This window comes from Sorex araneus, chromosome 4 (assembly GCF_027595985.1).
Source record: "Sorex araneus isolate mSorAra2 chromosome 4, mSorAra2.pri, whole genome shotgun sequence".
Lineage (NCBI taxonomy): Eukaryota > Metazoa > Chordata > Mammalia > Eulipotyphla > Soricidae > Sorex > Sorex araneus.
Window position 1 is genome coordinate 10,031,763 of NC_073305.1, and position 16,219 is coordinate 10,047,981.

The window sequence follows — 16,219 nt, forward strand, 5'->3', positions numbered from 1 at the left end:
CAGTGCCGTGGGGAGGGCACCTGCCTGGCACTCGGCCGACCCGGGTTCGATTCCCAGCATCCCAGATGGTCCCCCGAGCCCCACCAGGAGTGATCCCTGAGCACACAGGGAGGAGTAAACCCTGAGCACCATTGGGTGTGGCCCAAAAACAACAAAGAGAAAAATAAAAAAAAGCAGACAAGGCGGGTGCCTGGGGGGGAGATGGGCAGAGGCAGGGGCTGGTTTGCTCACGGCCCCGGTGGGCCCCCGAGGGTCTGTCCACGGGGGCGCTCGCTCTGAGACACTCCTCGCTCTGGGCTTCTCCGCCCTCGGGGCCCAAGTGTCCACGCTGGTCATCCAGGGAGAAGGAGATGGGGCCAGGGGGGTGCTGGCCAGAGCGACAGGAGGGAGGGAGGGAGGGAGGGGCAGGATGGAAAAGTCGCCGCCAATTAGCCAGAAAGACAAAAAGCAATCACGGGTGGCTTCCGGCTGCAGGCACAGTCTTCCTCCCCTCCCCTCCTCCCCTCCCCTCCTCCTCCTCCTCCTCCTCCTCCTCCTCCTCCTCCTCCTCCTCCTCCTCCTCCTCCTCCTCCTCTCCTCTTCTCCTCTTCCTCCTCCATGGAATCCGGTGTGAGCAGCCAAGTGTGGCCATGTAGGGGGGGCTCCAGAGCTCTGTGTGTGTGTGTGTGTGTGTGTGTGTGTGTGTGTGTGTGTGTGTGTGTGTGTGTCGGGGGTCTGGGAGAGCAGGTGCAGGCCTGGGGTAGTCGGGTGAGACCAAGCGTGCAGAAGGAGCGGCCGGGGTCCCCCAGGTGTGTGGGGGGCCGTGGAGCGGCGGGGTGCGGAGTCTGGGCTGCACTGGCCCGGGTGCAAACACACCGACCAGTAGGTGGCAGCGCCCCGTGACCTCACATGCTCAGCCCCCACCCCCGCCCCCCACATCTCGGGCAGGGTGAGCTCATGCTCATCTCCCCCACCTCCTCCCTAGACAGGGGGGCCGGCGGCGGGGAAGGCGGCAAAGAGCTCCTCCCTCCACCCCCGGGAGGGCTGACCCGCGTCCATCGGGCTAATCTCATTAGCCACGTGGGCAGGTGAAAGACGGCTGAGATGAATGTCCGCGACTGCTAATCAACCCTGAGAAAAGCAAATGTTGCCTTTGGCACCGGCACCGGCTGATCTTTTCCTTCTCGAGCCGCTGCTGCTGCTCCGGAAAGAGGAAACGGGGCCAGGGCGGAGCGGTGAGAAATGGGGCTGCCCGCAGCCAAGGCTGAGCTCAGCGCTCCCCCCCACCTGGACACCCAGCCCGCGCCCAGATCGGCCGCGCCCTGATCTCCACCCGCGCGCCAGCGCCCGAGGCTGGCCGTCCCCACCAACTCCCGGGAGAAGCGGGAAGGGGCGGCTGAGCCTCCCCGCTCTGAGAGAAGAGGAGCTCGGGAGAAGTGCTCCGAGGCCCCGAGCTGGGGCCCCACCCTCAGGCAGCGTCTCACTCCCCTCAAAGCAACGCCTCACTCAGGAATGGACTCGGGGCCAGCGGGAGCCCTCGAGACCCCAGTCAGACCAGATCTGGGCCGAAGGCCTCTTCTTGCTGTGGTTCATGAGCGGGTTAACACGGAAGGTGCCGGGCCTCATCCTGTCCTCAGGTAGAGACCGAGGCTGGAGCCAACTCAAAGAAATAACCAAGATGAAGGTGAGGGGGAGGCGAGACACGGTAACAGCGATGGCTTTGGGCACCTGGATCCATCCATGCCTGAAGCTACATGGAAAGCTGACCTCTGCAATGACTCAAACCCATTTGGCTTAAGCTAACAAGGACTGGGTTTTCTGCCGCTTGCAACAGAGCCTTCAAGGATACATGCAGAAAAGCTGTTGTGCTGCTATTTTAAGGGGCTCCCAGAGTCACCGAGACTCACTGGTGGGAGACCCCTGGCCTAAGACAACTGGAAACTCCTAGGGAGACACACAAAGCCTTTGACCAGGCTAGAGCGATAGCACAGCAGGGAGGGCGTTTGCCTGTACACGGCCGGCCCAGGTTCGATCCTGGCATCCCACAGGGTCCCCTGAGCACCGCCAGGGGTGATTCCAGAGTGCAGAGCCAGGAGGAACCCCTGAGCACCATCGGGTGCGGCCTCACAAACAAACAAAGCCTTTGGCCACCCAGCCCCTGCCTTCCCCACCCCCTCCACCCATCCTTCCAAATCCGCCTCCCGCTGCTGCCCGCTACACTCCTCAGTCTTGCCGACCCGGAAGCCTCAAGCTCGGATCCTCCAGCTCACTCTCAACGCTGTCCCAACCCGGGTGCCCTCCCTCCTCAGTCCCTGCCCACAAATCCCACTCCCCACTTTAAGGTCAAGTCCCGAGATTGGGGTGTGGGTGTGTGGGTGACTGGGTGGACGGACGGGTAGATGGAGAGATGGGTGGGCTGAAAGTAGATGGATGTGAGTGGACGTGAGGATGAACGAAGGCATGGAGACGGATGGGTAACTGGATACGGATGGGTAAGTGGATGGAGGGATTAGTGGGATGGATGAATGGATGGATGATGGGTGAACGGATGATGGGTGGATGAACAAATGGAATAATGGATGAATGGATAGATGAATGGAATGATGGATGGATGGACGAATGGATGGATGAATGGATGATGGATGGATGGAATATGGATGAATGGATGATGGATGAATGGATGATGGGTGAATGGATGGAATGATGGATGAATGGATAGATGAATGGAATGATGGATGGATGGATGAATAGATGGATGAGTGGATGATGGATGGATGGAATATGGATGATGGATGAATGGATGATTGATGAATGGAATATGGATAAATGGATAATGGATGAATGGATGATGGGTGGATGAATGGATGGATGAATGGATGATGGATGCATGGATGAATGGATGGATGAAACGGATGATAGATGGATGAATAAATGGAATGATGAATGAATGGATAGATGGAGGGTGGGAGGATGGCTATGGACGGCTGGATGAACAGATGAACAGATGGGTGGATGGATATGGATGGATGAATAGATGGGTGGATATGGGTGGGTAAATAAGTGGGTGTGGATGGGTAGGTGGATGGAAGGATAGACAAATGGTTGGACGGATGGACGTATGGATGGATGGACAGACAGCAGATTCAGGACACATAGATGAGAAAGTGGACTGAGCAGACCGGCAAGATGGATGGAAAGGTTGAGAGATGGCAGAGAGGATGGGATTCATACCACTGTTACGGTAGGTACGTGGGCCCGGGGGGGCCCGGACAGGGAGGTGGGTGGTGCATAATGAGAAGCCGCCTGCCAAGAAACGTCGTGGTGGGCAGGGGGGCCCCGGAGAGATGGGGGAGCAGACAGAGAGGAAAGAGGCTGGCGGCGTGTCTAGAGGTCGTGGCTGGAGAACGGCAAGGGCTGGACAGAACACGGATCAGTGACAAAGAGCCACACGGACGGTGGACTGGAGAGGTGGCCAGTCCAGCCAGGAGGGTTGACCATCGCTGCCCAGGAAAACTGAGAACAACGGACCGGCCCCTCCGAGCACGGCTGGGCTGCAGTGAGGAGGTAAGCACGGGGCCCCGCGGCTGGCCGGGCTGGCCTGCCCCACGCCCAGCTGACGGGCCTCCGGCTCCTGCGTTTCCTCTGCCGGCTCGGAGAGGGGCAGTGGGCCGGGCCCGCAGCAAACCGTGCGCGAAGCGTGCACAGCACCCTCGGCGGCTGGCCTGGCGGAACAAAGCCCTGCGAGGCCCAGGAAAGGAAAGGCCCCCGCCCCTCGCCCGGGAGGCTGGAGAAGCCCTGATATCAAAAGCAGACGCAAACGCGGCCGGGGGAGCCGAGGCGGGCCGGCTTCACTTACAAATCCCACTGCCAAGCCCTAAATAAAACAGAAAATTGGATCCAGAGGCAGTTCCAGGGATAATAATCCACGGAACCCCAGCAGGCTTACCTCGGGAATGTGAGGACAGTTCAATATTTAGAACTCGGGGCGAGAGCGAGGGGGACGCTGGGAGGCGCGGAGGGCAGGCCTGGAATGCTCGAAGACGCCAGCTCCGTCCCGGGCAACGCCTGGGCCCTTGAGCGCCGCCAGGTCGGGTTCTGGTGGCTCCTGAGAGATGCTGGGGACGACCCCGGTGGCCCCCGAGCACGGCAACGTCTCTGAGCTCACACCCTGGGCCACGCGCGAGGCCTGTGTCAGGGCTGACGGGGCCAGGCCAGAGGCCCCTATAAAGAGACGGGAACTCGTGTGGGACACTGCAGGGGACGGAACGACATCGCGGTGTGACTGCAAGCCGCGAGAAGGGAAGCACCGCCTGGGCCCCGGGGCAGAACACGGGGAGCACGGGACTTCCAAGCGAGTCCCTGGATTCGAACCCCGGATTATAAAAAAAGAGGGAGGATGGTCAAGTAAGTTCCCCGGGAAGGGGACCCCCACCTAGCAGACTCCGTTCCCCCCAGAATAATCTGCCCGTTGGGAGCCTAGGGTCTCCCCCAAGGAGCACGGGTGAATTCGGGCCTGGCGGGAGGTCACGGGAGGTGAAACTCGGGACCCCCCACTTTTCCGGAGCCGAGTCCAGAGTCGAGGGGTAAAACCCACCTCGGCTGAAAAAGTGAACAGAGATAAACTACTTTTGGGGGAAAGGAGGACCCCCCCCACTCAGAGAATCCTGGACTGGGTTCCACCCAACTGTGGCCTCAGGAAATCTTTCTTCTGTGGGCCCAAGAGGTTATGTGTGAGGTGAGGTGTGTGAGTTGTGTGCGAGGTGTGTATGTGAACTATGTGTATGAGGTGAGGTGGGGTGTGTGTGTGTGTTTGTGAGGCGTGTGAGGTTAGGTGTGTGTGAGTTGTGTGTGAGGTGTGTATGTGAACTATGTGTATGAGGTGAGGTGGTGTGTGTGTGTGTTTGTGAGGAGTGTGAGGTGAGGTGTGTGTGTGAGTTGTGTGTGTTAAGGTGTGTGTGCGTGTGAGGTGCGTATAAGGTGTGTGAGGTGAGGGGAGGTGTGTGTGTGTGAGGTGTGTATGAGGTGTGTGAGGGAAGGTGTGTGTGTGCGTGTGAGGTGCGTGTAAGGTGTGTGAGGCGAGGTGTGTGTGAGTTGTGTGAGAGTGTGTGAGTTGTGTGTGAGTGTGTGAGGGGTGAGGGGAGGTGTGTGTGCGTGTGAGGTGCGTGTGAGGTGTGTGAGGTGAGGTGTGTGAGTGTGTGAGTTGTGTGTGAGTGTGTGAGGTGTGAGGCGAGGTGTGTGTGCGTGTGAGGTGCATGTGAGGTGTGAGGCGAGGTCCCCTCCGTCATGAGGCTCACAGAGGGCCCTGCCACCGCTGCGCTCAGACCCCCGGCGGGACACTCTGCTCTGCCACGCGTGAGTCCCGTCTCCCAGCCAGCGGAAAGGCCGCTCATCCCGCCCCCGCCTGGCCCCCAAGTGGGGCAGTGCTCGGCCCCTCTGGAGCTGACCCCGACCCTGACGCATCCGCGGCCGTCCGTCAGCCTGGAGGGCAGAGGCGGGGTCAGTCGTCAGCCTCTGGCCCGGTGCAGGACGGACCTGGAACTGGGTCATGCGCGGCACCAACACCCGAGGACTCCCTGGGGGACACTGTGTCTCCGACCCTGGCGGGGGGTGACTGAGTCCGGAACCCTGCTGAGAACCCGCCCGGCAGCAAGCACCGTGCACAAAGACCCCTGCCCGCCCACCGGTACCCCTGGCCTCGGCCCCTGCGCGCCCAGAACTCTTTGTCAGCAAAGAACTCTTTGACTAGACACAGGCGGGGCGGGGGGTGGAGAGAGGGAGAGAGACAGACAGAGAGACAGAGGGAGAGAGAGACAGAGGGAGGGAGGGAGAGAGAAGGAGAGGGAGAGGGGGAGAAGGAGAGGGAGAGAGACAGAGGGAGAGAGAGGAAGAGAGACAGAGACAGAGAGACAGAGAGACAGAGGGAGAGAGAGGAAGAGGGACAGAGACAGAGAGACAGAGGGAGAGAGAGGAAGAGGGAGAGAGAGGAAGAGGGAGAGAGAGAAAGAGAGGGAGGGGGGAGAGGGAGAGGGAGATAGAGGAAGAGAGAGAGAGAGGGAGAGAGGAAGAGGGAGAAAGAGACAGAGGCAGAGAGACAGACAGAGAGAGACAGGGAGAGAGAGAGGGAGAGAGAGAGGGAGGGAGAGAGAGGGAGAGAGAGTGAGAGAGAGGGAGGGAGAGAGGAAAAGGGAGAGAGAGACAGAGACAGAGGGAGAGAGAGACAGGGAGAGAGAGAGAGGGAGAGAGAGGGGGGAGAGAGAGAGGGAGAGAGAGACAGGGAGAGAGAGAGAGAGAGGGGGGGGGGGAGAGAGGGAGAGAGAGACAGGGAGAGAGAGGGAGGGAGGGAGGGAGAGAGGGAGAGAGAGAGAGAGAGAGAGAGAGAGGAAGGGAGAGAGGAGAGAGTAGCAGTGCCGAGGCCAGGTGGGAAGGTGGACAGACGGGACGGACAGACGGACAGACGAGGACGGAGAGCAGATCCAGGAGAGGCAGACGTGGGGCTGGTCCCGAGTGGCTGAGCGTGGGCGGGGCAGCGGGCCCCTGCGTGGAGCTGCGTGAAGCCCCTCCCTGGGCCCTGCCGTGCCCGCGTCCGTGGGTTGGCACGACCCTGACACTGAGGAATTTCCCGGGGCTGCCAAGGGGGCGGCCAGCGGGCAGCGAACAGCGGGTCTGGCTCAGGCCGAGGCCGAGCGGCCAGTCTCCATGCCCTTGGCCGTCAGCCGCCGGTGCTGGGGGCAGAGTCGCCAGTGAGCAGACCCCAGGGGGCCGGGCACCACCAGGCCTGGGGGCCGGGAGGGCCCCAGCACAGGCTGGCAGGCCGCCGGCGGCGGCACATGTTCCCCATTAACCACCCCTGGCGCCAGCGACTCAGCCCCTCTCCCAGGCCCTCACGTGCTGCCGCGGCTCTGCTCCCCGTGCCCCTGCTCCCCTTGGCCAGCTCCTCTTCAGCCCGCGAAGCCCTGCTGCTCGTGCCCTCCCTGGGAAACCGCGCCCCAGCGCTCCTGGCTGCCTTGTGGACCACCCAGCATCTGGACACGGGGCCCTCGAGCCTTTAGCTCGAACCCACGGACTCTGAGTGGAGCCTCGCTGGCCCCTGGGGTCAGGGCCGGGCAGCCCACACGGCGCTCTCCTCGTCCCCTTTCCCGCCCGAGCCGCGGCCACTCCTGCCGGAACACTCTCGGGTCTCTGCCGGGGGCACCGCGCGTGAGACGCAGACGGACTCGGGCAAGTGCTTGCGTCGAGGAGAAACCAGGGAGCCTCTGGGGGCTCCCCGGCCCCTGGCCCGGGTTAGAGAACCCCAGTGTTCCTCTGGAAGCCCCCTACCCTCGGGCGACACGGGCCTTGCGTCTCCGAGCACTCAGGAGCGTCCCAGGACCCGGTCACACAGAGCCCCCCCTGCAGCCGCTAGGAAACAGGGGCTCCGGGGCTGGGGGCTGCTGAGCTCCAAGGGGGCCTCCCCGAGGCCGCGGGGCAGGGCCGCCTGGGAAGGAGCCGCACAGACGCAGGCGCGGGAGCGTCTGCCAAGCCCCTGGACACAGCCGCGCCGGAAGCCAGCCCTGTCCGTCCGCGCTTGGTCCTGCAACCACTGTGGTTTCCCGTCACCCGCCACGGAAACAGTCCTGACGGCTGTGGGGTACAGAAACACGCGCCGTGGCTGGCGGGGCTCCGGGGACGCCGGCGTGTGGAGTCAGAAGACGGGGTTGATCGTGCTGACATCTCCCGGCCGGCCGGGGTGACGCTGGCCGCTCTCCACGGGCCCCGAGTGGCCGTCTGACCCCCACTGGGCCCTCAGTGCTGGTGGCCGGGAGCTTGGGCTGAAACTAGCAGAGGACACGACGGAGCGTGGTCGGAGGGAGCTGGGGGTGGGGGTGGGGGGGAGGCCCTCAGAGTCGCTCTGAGGATCAACCCGACTCCCAAGGGAGAGCAGAGACAGAAGAAAGGGGGAGGGGTGCGGGAGACCCTCACAGCCGCCTCCCGGGACCCTGACAGTCCGGGGGAGACTCTGCTTCTCCGGAGGGGGCCCCCGACACAGAGGAGGGTGGCCTCCAGCTCGGCCCCCTAGAGGCAGGACAGGACGGACAGCCCCTGCGGCCACCACCTCTGCACCCTCCGGCCTCTCCGAAACGTCTCGCTGGAGCACTTCACATCTGAGACACAGAAGGGCAAGAGGCCACGTCCCTGCCCGCTGCAGCCCCCCTGTGGTCCGCCCCCAGTGGGGCCCTGGGGGTCCCGGGCACAGGGCCCGACAGTGTACGAGGCACTCAGCACAGGGACAGCCGTCAGTGACCACCGCCCCCTGGTCAGAGCCCGGGCACAGACCCCAGGACGCAGGACCCCCACACCCAGGGGGAAGCCTGAGCCACGCTCCCTCCCCGTCCTAAGTCCCCCGCCCCCCCCCCAAGAAGGGCGCAGAGCTTGGCGGGGCCATGAGCAGCCCGAGGAGCCCTTAGGGGGGCGGCAGGGGCGGAGGAGAGACGGGCTGGGAAAGGGGTCAGGCACGGCACGAGGAACCGTCCCCTCCAAATTCTCTCTGACCAATTGTGTCCCGGGACCGTCCAGGGAGCTGCCGTGAGGACCCGAGTCAGTCCCTGCCCCCGGAACCTTCCTTTCTAACCGGGCTGCGGGGGGCAGAGGGCGCCCGGGATGCCACTCGGGGCCCGGTTCCTCCCCGCGACCGTGATCAAAGGCCCCTCTGAGGAGCAGCTCGCGGGGCAGGACTCCGGCTCGCGGGGTCAGGCCCGGCGGACAGAGGCTGGATCCCCCCAGCCCCCGATAAATAAGGCGACTGAGTACACTGGAACGAACCGGACGAGGAATGTCCCGACTGCGGGCAGCGCCCAGGGGGGCGGGGGGGAGAGAGGGTGATACGCACGGGAACAGGGCGGGCACGGCCCAGCGCCACCTTATCAGTCAGGAAGTCCAGCCACGGCCGCCCCAGGTGGGCACCCGCCCCCTCTGGCGGGAGCCAAGCCAGGAGCCCGTAATCAGGCACCGGCAGCTGCCAGCGGCCCCGCGAGTCACTGACGCCACGGAAACACCGGGAGCGGAGCCACGTCCGAGGGTGGCGGCCACCAGCCCCCTGCAAGCTCACAGCGGCCCCCAGAGCCGCACCCCCCCGGGCAGGAGGGGGCCCTGGGGGGGGGGCTCGGGGCCCCGAGGGTTTCTGCTGCTCCATCTCTGGGCATCAGCACCATCAGGACCGCCTGTCCTCTGAGCTGCCCCGGGGCCTAATCGGCCCCCCTCACCCCTGCATCCAGACCTGCTCCCTGGGAGGGCCCGGGACACAGACGCTGAGCAGGAACTGCAGGACCCCCCACCCAGGCCACGGCTGGTCTGTGCAGACTCCACAGCTCCAAGAGACCATGAGGCTGAGGGTGAGGCCAGGGACGTGCTGAGGTGGCCTCACCCCCGTGTCCCCGGGCACGCAGCACGCTTCCCCCACGCTTCAGGCACCCCCCACGTCAGGACTGTGCAGACAATAGGGCCCCCCACTGGGAGATGGCCTGAGGCCAAAAGTCCGTCTGACACCCAAGCGAGCGCGCGCGCGCGCACACACACACACACACACACACACACACACACACATACCCATAAATACACGCATGCACCCACACATACGCATGCACACACGAAACTCACCAACCCTTCTACGCACAGAAACACATACACATACTTGCATACATATGCACAGACATGCACATACACATGTGTACACACGCAAATACACACAAATACATGTGTGCACTCACACACACACGTGCACATGCACACACGGGGCTCACAAATCCCTCCACACACACATGCATGCACACGCGTGGTGCTCATCAGCCCCGGGCCAGGCCCCACGCCCTTGCCACTGCCTCCACCCCGACCTGGGGCGGGGGGAAGCGGCTGGCGGTTACAGCGGGGAACTGCATCTCTTCCCAGCAGAGCCCTGCGTGAGGTCACTGCAGTTGCAGCGCGGCCCCACTGGCCCCGAGAGCAGGACAGGAAGGACCCGCCCCCACACTGCCCCTTCCCTCCAGCGCCCCGTCCCCCAACGCTGCCCCGTGCCCTGGCCTCCCCGTCCCCCCGGCCTCCCGTTTCCACGCCACAGGGACGATGATGCAGAGAGACGTGTGGCCCAGCTCAGCGGGGCCCTGGGAGTGACCCAGCAGTGACCTGCAGTGGACGGGACCTGGGCCTTGGCCTCCTTTGCATTGTGATGCCGCTGCCCTGCCTCAGTTTCCCTGACAGGCCTCCTGGCTGCTGTCCTGCCCCCTTGGCCCACCCCCACGCCTGAGTGACCAGACAGACCCTCCCACCTCACAGGTCTGGCCTGTCCACCCCTATTCCCGGAGAGCAGGCTGTGACGGCCTCTGGAGGCAGGCCCAAGACATCAGCCCAGCTGCCCCGCCCACCTCTCCGAGGGGCCCACAATGTCCCCTGTACTGCCATCCCGTTATCTTCACATCAGGATCGCCTCCTCCAGGAAGCCATCCCTGATGACCCGGGCTGTGTGCTCTCCACCAGGAGAGCTGTGAGCGGGCACTCCAGAGCTGCCTGTCCACCCTGGGAAGGCCACGGAGGGGTGCGGGGGGCCCATCCCAGAGGCGTCCTCCTGCCCGGTGCCTGGTGTGTGCAAAAAAGCGCAATGTCGGGACCCCTGACCCCGCGCCTCCCTCCGCTGTGCCCCACCAGGTCTCTGGCCCTCGCAGGAAGCCCCCGAGCACTCTGCCCAGTGCTCCCGGAGTCGGTCTCTGACCCAGGATGGGCCCCCCTTAAGCCTGGGGTTCAGATGCCCCCGAGAGGTGGCGCCTTCTGGGCCCACCAGCCCCTGCCCTCCGCACCCCACCTCTGGGGAGAGGGGATTTTGGGGGGCACGGATGTCCCAGAGGGGCGCATCAGCCCTCGGGCCGAACCCCACCCCCACCCGGCCCCTCCCCTCCCCCCACCCCACCTCCACCGGGAAATCCCGGAGCCCCACCTACAAGCCCAGAGTCTGGAGTTCTGACCCCAGCTGCTCCGCCCTGGCTGGGAGGACACCGGGCAGCCCGCAGCAGTCGGGGGACCCCGAAACTCACAATCCGTCCCAGGCCCTCTGTCCTCACCCCCCCCCCACCCCACACAGAACTCGGACCGGGCCGCCTCCCCCTGCCCAGCCCTGCCCCCTGCTCCCACGTGACCCTGGCCCTGCCCAGCCAGCCCCCGCTGCTCTGCTCTGCAGGCTCGGCCCAGACCAGGAAGGGGGCGTCTGTCCCCCCCCCCCCGGGGAGAGGGATGGGCGACCCCCAGCCCTGGGCCCAGCATCCAGCAGGGACGATCTGCAGCAGCGTGGATGAAGCCCCAGGGACCGTGCCGTGTGAGGCCCTGCCCCGCACGCGGCGGACCCGGGTTCGACCCCAAGCATCCCATAGGGTCCCCGGAGCCCCTCCAGGATACGCAGCTCTAGTGTGAGCCCGAAACAGAACAGAGCAAAGCGACAGAGAGAGAGTGAGCTCTCTCCTAGCAGCCTAGCGGGGAACCGACACACCGCTCGGGGGAGCGCAGTGGGGGACCCTGGGGGTGGCAGACGGGTAACGGGGGATGGGTGTGGGGCTCGGGGTATGCCCATGAGGAACCATTCCTAAAAGTACTGTAAGCCAGAAATGCAAAACTCTTCCAGCCCTGCTGCAGGCAGGAAAGAGCGGGTTCCCTGCATCCTTCCAGCGACTAGAGGGTGCCTGTTCTACAGATGGGAAAACTGAGGCTCAGGGTCACTGGCCTGAAAGGAAGCTGAGCTGTGGGCAGCAGGCCGGGGGGGGGGGTCTGGAGTTGTCCCCCAGTGCCTGGACAGAGGGCTGGACTAAAGGCCACACGCACAGCCACCCCCCAGGAAGAGCCGTGGCCGGTCCACGCACAGCCACCCCGCAGGAAAGGGGGTGTGGAGAGGCAGGTGGGTGGGTCCCTGCTCGTGCCCGTCTGCTGAGCCTGGCACAGAGGGGCTTTGTGGTGCCCATCACGACCACAGTGGAAACTCGGGTTCGCCCTGCGAGGTCGCAGCCAGGGGTGTCGGCGGGACCGTCCCACTGGGTCCGAGGCCAGACCAAGCCTCTCCCTGGCCACGGGCTGCCCAGCTGCTGCTGCAGGACCCGGCTGGGCGCCCGGGAAAGGCGGGGCCGGGCTGCCCACAGACCCTGCTTCCCGGCCACCTGCTCCCCGGGGCACCCACCAGTGCCCACTCCCCCGGGCTCCTCCTGCCCCCCACCACGCCAGCCCGGGGCCTTCACGGGTGGACACGCCCTGCCTGGGGCCTGGCGGGCATTCCTGCCCCGCCCCCCCAAGCATGCTGCCGGGAGGGCGCTGACCACAGGGCTCAGAGCCCACATTTCCTGGACGGAGGCTTTTCGGCCACTTCCAAAGTCCCCGTCCTGCCCTGGCCTGTCCCTCAGCCTCCCTCGCCGGGGGCCACAGGGGGTCTCTGCAGGGCTGCAGGAGCACGGCCACGCCGGTGTCAGAGACTGCGGGGCAGCAAGGGCAGTGTCCACGCCCACTGTCCGCTCCTCACCGGGCCCCCGCCGGGAAGGCCAGCCCGGGACATCCCAGTGTCCATCCCAGCAACTGCTGTAGAATGAGGCTGGCCAGCAAAGCACAGCGCATCCCGTCCTGGACAGGAACTGGGGCAGGGGCACCTCAGGAGCTCCTTCCAACAGCCTCGGGGAGGGGGCTCAGGACCCCAACGCCCTCCGCCATGGCGGGACCGAGGCTCAGGGAAAAGCACCAGAGAGCACCCACTGGGCAGAGGGGAAGACCGAGGCCCGCAGCACCCCGCAGGAAGGAAACCCTGCAGGCTGCCAGAGGCGGAGGCCGAGAGGCTACGAGCCACCGGGAAGGTCGGACTCATTCATTCGGCTTCCTCCCGGGTCCGGGGCCACACCTTGCAGGGACATCTGGCTGCACGCACGCACAGCACAGACCGGGCCAGAGACACAGCCTGCGGCGGGCAGCAGGATGCTCGCCTTGCCGGTGCACCCAGGCTCAAGAATTGAACCCCAAAGGGCTCCCCCAAGCCCTGTCAAGCATAACCCCCGAGTGCAGGGCCGTGAGTCAGCCCTGAGCATCACTGAGCGTGGCCCCCACACGAACAACATCGAGCAGCGCGGACAGAGTCACAGGAAGCAGCCCTGGGACCGAGAAGGGCAGCCCCACCCCCATGCCACCCACCGAGCGGCCACCCACGGAGGTGTGAGTCGGGGCACAGTGGCCCGTGTCTCTGCCTGAGTCCCGGCCACAGGGTGAAGGGGGCAGAGCACAGCCAGGCCCCGGCAGGCGATCACCAAACCCACCACCCAGAGACCCCGGGGCCAGCCTCCCGCGCCCTGCAGCCTGCAGAGATGGGGGACTCCTGCCTTCTGCACCAGGGGCCACCGTCCCGGTCACCCTCGGGAGCAGAGCTGGCCACCAGCGCCGAGTCACTCGGCTGCATGACAGCGTGCCCCGAGTCTCACCCCTCGGTCCCTGCAAAGGCCCCGGCTTGGTTCGGGCGCCGTGACCGGCCTTCCGTGGCTCAGGGCACCCCTGACGTCACATCCTCCCGCTCGGGGTCTCGGTGACAGGTGGACAAAGAGCTCGGTGTAGGGTCGAAGGAAGCGGGTTGGGTCCCATCCGGCCCAGAGGCTCGAGCACTGTTTCCCCAGTGAGCAAGAGGGGCGGGAGGCCAGTGCACGGCGTGGGGCCACGAACCCGGCTCTGACATCCCTACTCCCTGCCCGCCCCCCACCCCACCCGGCCACTGTGGACAGCTGGCCAGCCGCCCCCGGCCCGAGTGCTACAGGGGTGGGCGCAGGCGACCAGCCTGCCCACGGTGAAGCCGGCAATGCTGCAGCCCAGCCCGGACTCAGAGCAGGGCGGCCAGCGGAGGCCTCACGGGCCAGGAAGGAGCCGGGAGCGGGCAAGCTGGCTGGGTGGGGAGTGTGGCGCGGTGACTCCCCTGCCGGCGGCAGCCAGTGGGCGTTGTGGGGGGCCCTGGGCTGCCCCGGACTGCGGCTCTTCGGGAGAGGACAGACCCCCAGGCTGTGTGTAACCTGCCGGGTGCAGATGCTGGCAGCTTCTTCAGTCTCGACACACCAGCTGCACTGTAGGGGGCCGACACCCTCTGCGGGGAGGTGGGGGTGTGGGTCGGGGGGGAGGGCTGGAGGGTCTGTGCCCCAGGAGACGCTGGATTCCCCCAGGCCACCACCCCCCCACAGGCCTGGACCGGTCACCCACCCCGGGCGATGGTTCCTGGGCCTCCCTCCCTCCTGGCCGGGGCCTCCACCCCCATCTGCGGGGGGGGGGCGCGGGCAGAGCCCCTCCAGTCAGTCCTGGATGCCCACTCCCGGAAGGGCCCCACGCATGCGGCTCTGGGGGACCAGCAGAGCCCGCGTCTCCTTTCCTGGGGCCTGTCGCGGTTCCTGGTCTGGCTCCCAACAGCCTGCCCAGCCCAGCCCACGGCTGTCACCAGCTGAGCCGGGGCCAGAATGTGTGACCACAGGCCAGAGGGGGCGGCACCTCCCTTTGCAAGGGCGTCTGCAGGGGTGATGAAAGTGGGGGAGCCCCCTGCACCCCGGCTCGCTGGAGCATCAGCTAAGCCGCACTGGACTCAGGCCTCACCGGGGTGGGCAGGAGGGGCGGCGGGGGTCTTGCAGGCCAGTGGAGGCCCAGGGCAGCGAGGGCGCCACAGGTGGCCGCACGGCCGGACACGCGTCGGTGGGCACCTCGGCTCACAGACAAGTGTCTGAGGGGGAAGGGGGCGTGCAAGCAGCACATGTGCAAGAACCATGAGCGTGCAAGGGCCGGGGGTGAGGCGCCCCCCACTTGCGTGATGGGGGCGGGGGCTGAGGGGGGTGCGCAGGCGGGGCTGGGGAGGGGGTGCTGAGGACAAGGAGGCGGAGATGGGTGGCTGCCAGCCCAGCGCCCCGAGTCGGGGAACCCCGGGGCGCCGCGGGGTGCGGGCGGGGGTCGCGCGGCCGCGGAGGGACTCGGTGGGCGGGTGGGGGACGGGCCGCGGCCCCGCTGCCTCCCGGCTCGGGGTCCCAGGCGCCGTGCGGGGCGCCCGGTGGCCTCCCGCGGCCGGGACTGGCGCAGCGGGGCCGCGGCGGGCCGGAGGCGTGGACACCCGCGGCGCGCGGTCGCTGCCCCGGGGCCGCCGCCCCGTCGGGGCGTCCGAGCGCCAGAGGCCCAGCGAGGCCGGCGCGGGCCCGGCAGGGGCAGCCCCGGGGGCCCCCCCGGACCCCGCACTCACCGCGCTGCGCTCCGCGCGTCCGTCCGTGCGTCCGTCCGACCGTCGGCGCGTCCAGCCCGGCCGCCCCCGGCGTGCGCGGTGCGGGGCGGGGCGGAGGCGCGGGGAGGGGCGCCCCCAACCCGGCCCCGGCCCCCTCCACTGCCTCCGCCCCGGGGCGGGGTCTCGGCCGAGCCCCGCGAACCCAGGCCCAGCCCGCCGCCAGCACGCCCGCGGCTCGCGGGGCCCCCGCCCGGGACCCCTGCCCGCGCCCGGACCCCTCCCCGAGCCCCGACCCCTGCCCACGCCGGACCCCGCGCTCTAACGCCGCGCCGGACCCCTAACCCAGACCCCTCCCAGCGCCTGGATCCCTGCCCGCGCCCGGACCCCTCCCCGCGCCCGAATCCCTGCCCGCGCCCGGACCCTGCGCCCGGACCCCTGCCTTCGCCCGGACCCCATTCCTGGACCCCTGCCCGAGCCGGAACCCCTGTCCGAGCCCGGACACTGGCCCGCGTCTGGACCCCGCCCCCATCCTGGCCCCCTGCCCGCTCTTGGCCCAGCACCCGCGCCCCGCGCCCGGCCCCCACCCAAGCTGGACACCAAGCTGTTCCCTTTCTTCGGGGCGAGGGGCGCTGTGCCCCCCCCAGAGAAGCCAGCCCAGCACCCCTGGGCAGGGGCTTTGGGGTTCCGCAGCCCACTCCTGTGGGCTGGCCCGGGGATGAGGGAAAGGGTGACGCGTGCAGGGTTCAGCCGGACAATAGGGACGGACCGTGAACGCCCGAGACCCGGTCCCCGCGCAGCCTACGGGTCCCCGCGAGCCCGGGGAGCAGGGCCGCATTTCTGGTCTTTGTTCTGTTCTTGGAGGGGCCAGTGATGCTAACGCATCTGTGCTCCGGGGTCACTCCTGGTGGTGCTCGGGGTGTCAAATCCGGCTCGGCAGCCTGCAAGGCAAAAGCCCTCGCCTGTAGCACCCTCACCCACCCCCAGCGCAGAAGCGGGCAGTGCTCACCCCTCTCGTACTTTAAGTAC

The 16,219-nt window shown here is 66.6% G+C and overlaps 1 protein-coding gene across 2 annotated transcripts in view; it reads right to left on the reverse strand.

The window, feature by feature from the left end:
* Nucleotides 1–15,257, reverse strand: part of FBLN2 (fibulin 2) — a 53,485-nt gene extending 38,228 nt beyond the window's left edge. For both annotated transcript variants that reach the window (XM_055135869.1, XM_055135868.1), the window contains exon 1: nucleotides 15,215–15,257. The gene's annotated coding sequence lies outside the window, so the exon portion shown is untranslated. The remainder of the gene's footprint in view (nucleotides 1–15,214) is intronic.
* Between the last annotated feature and the right edge of the window lie 962 nt (nucleotides 15,258–16,219).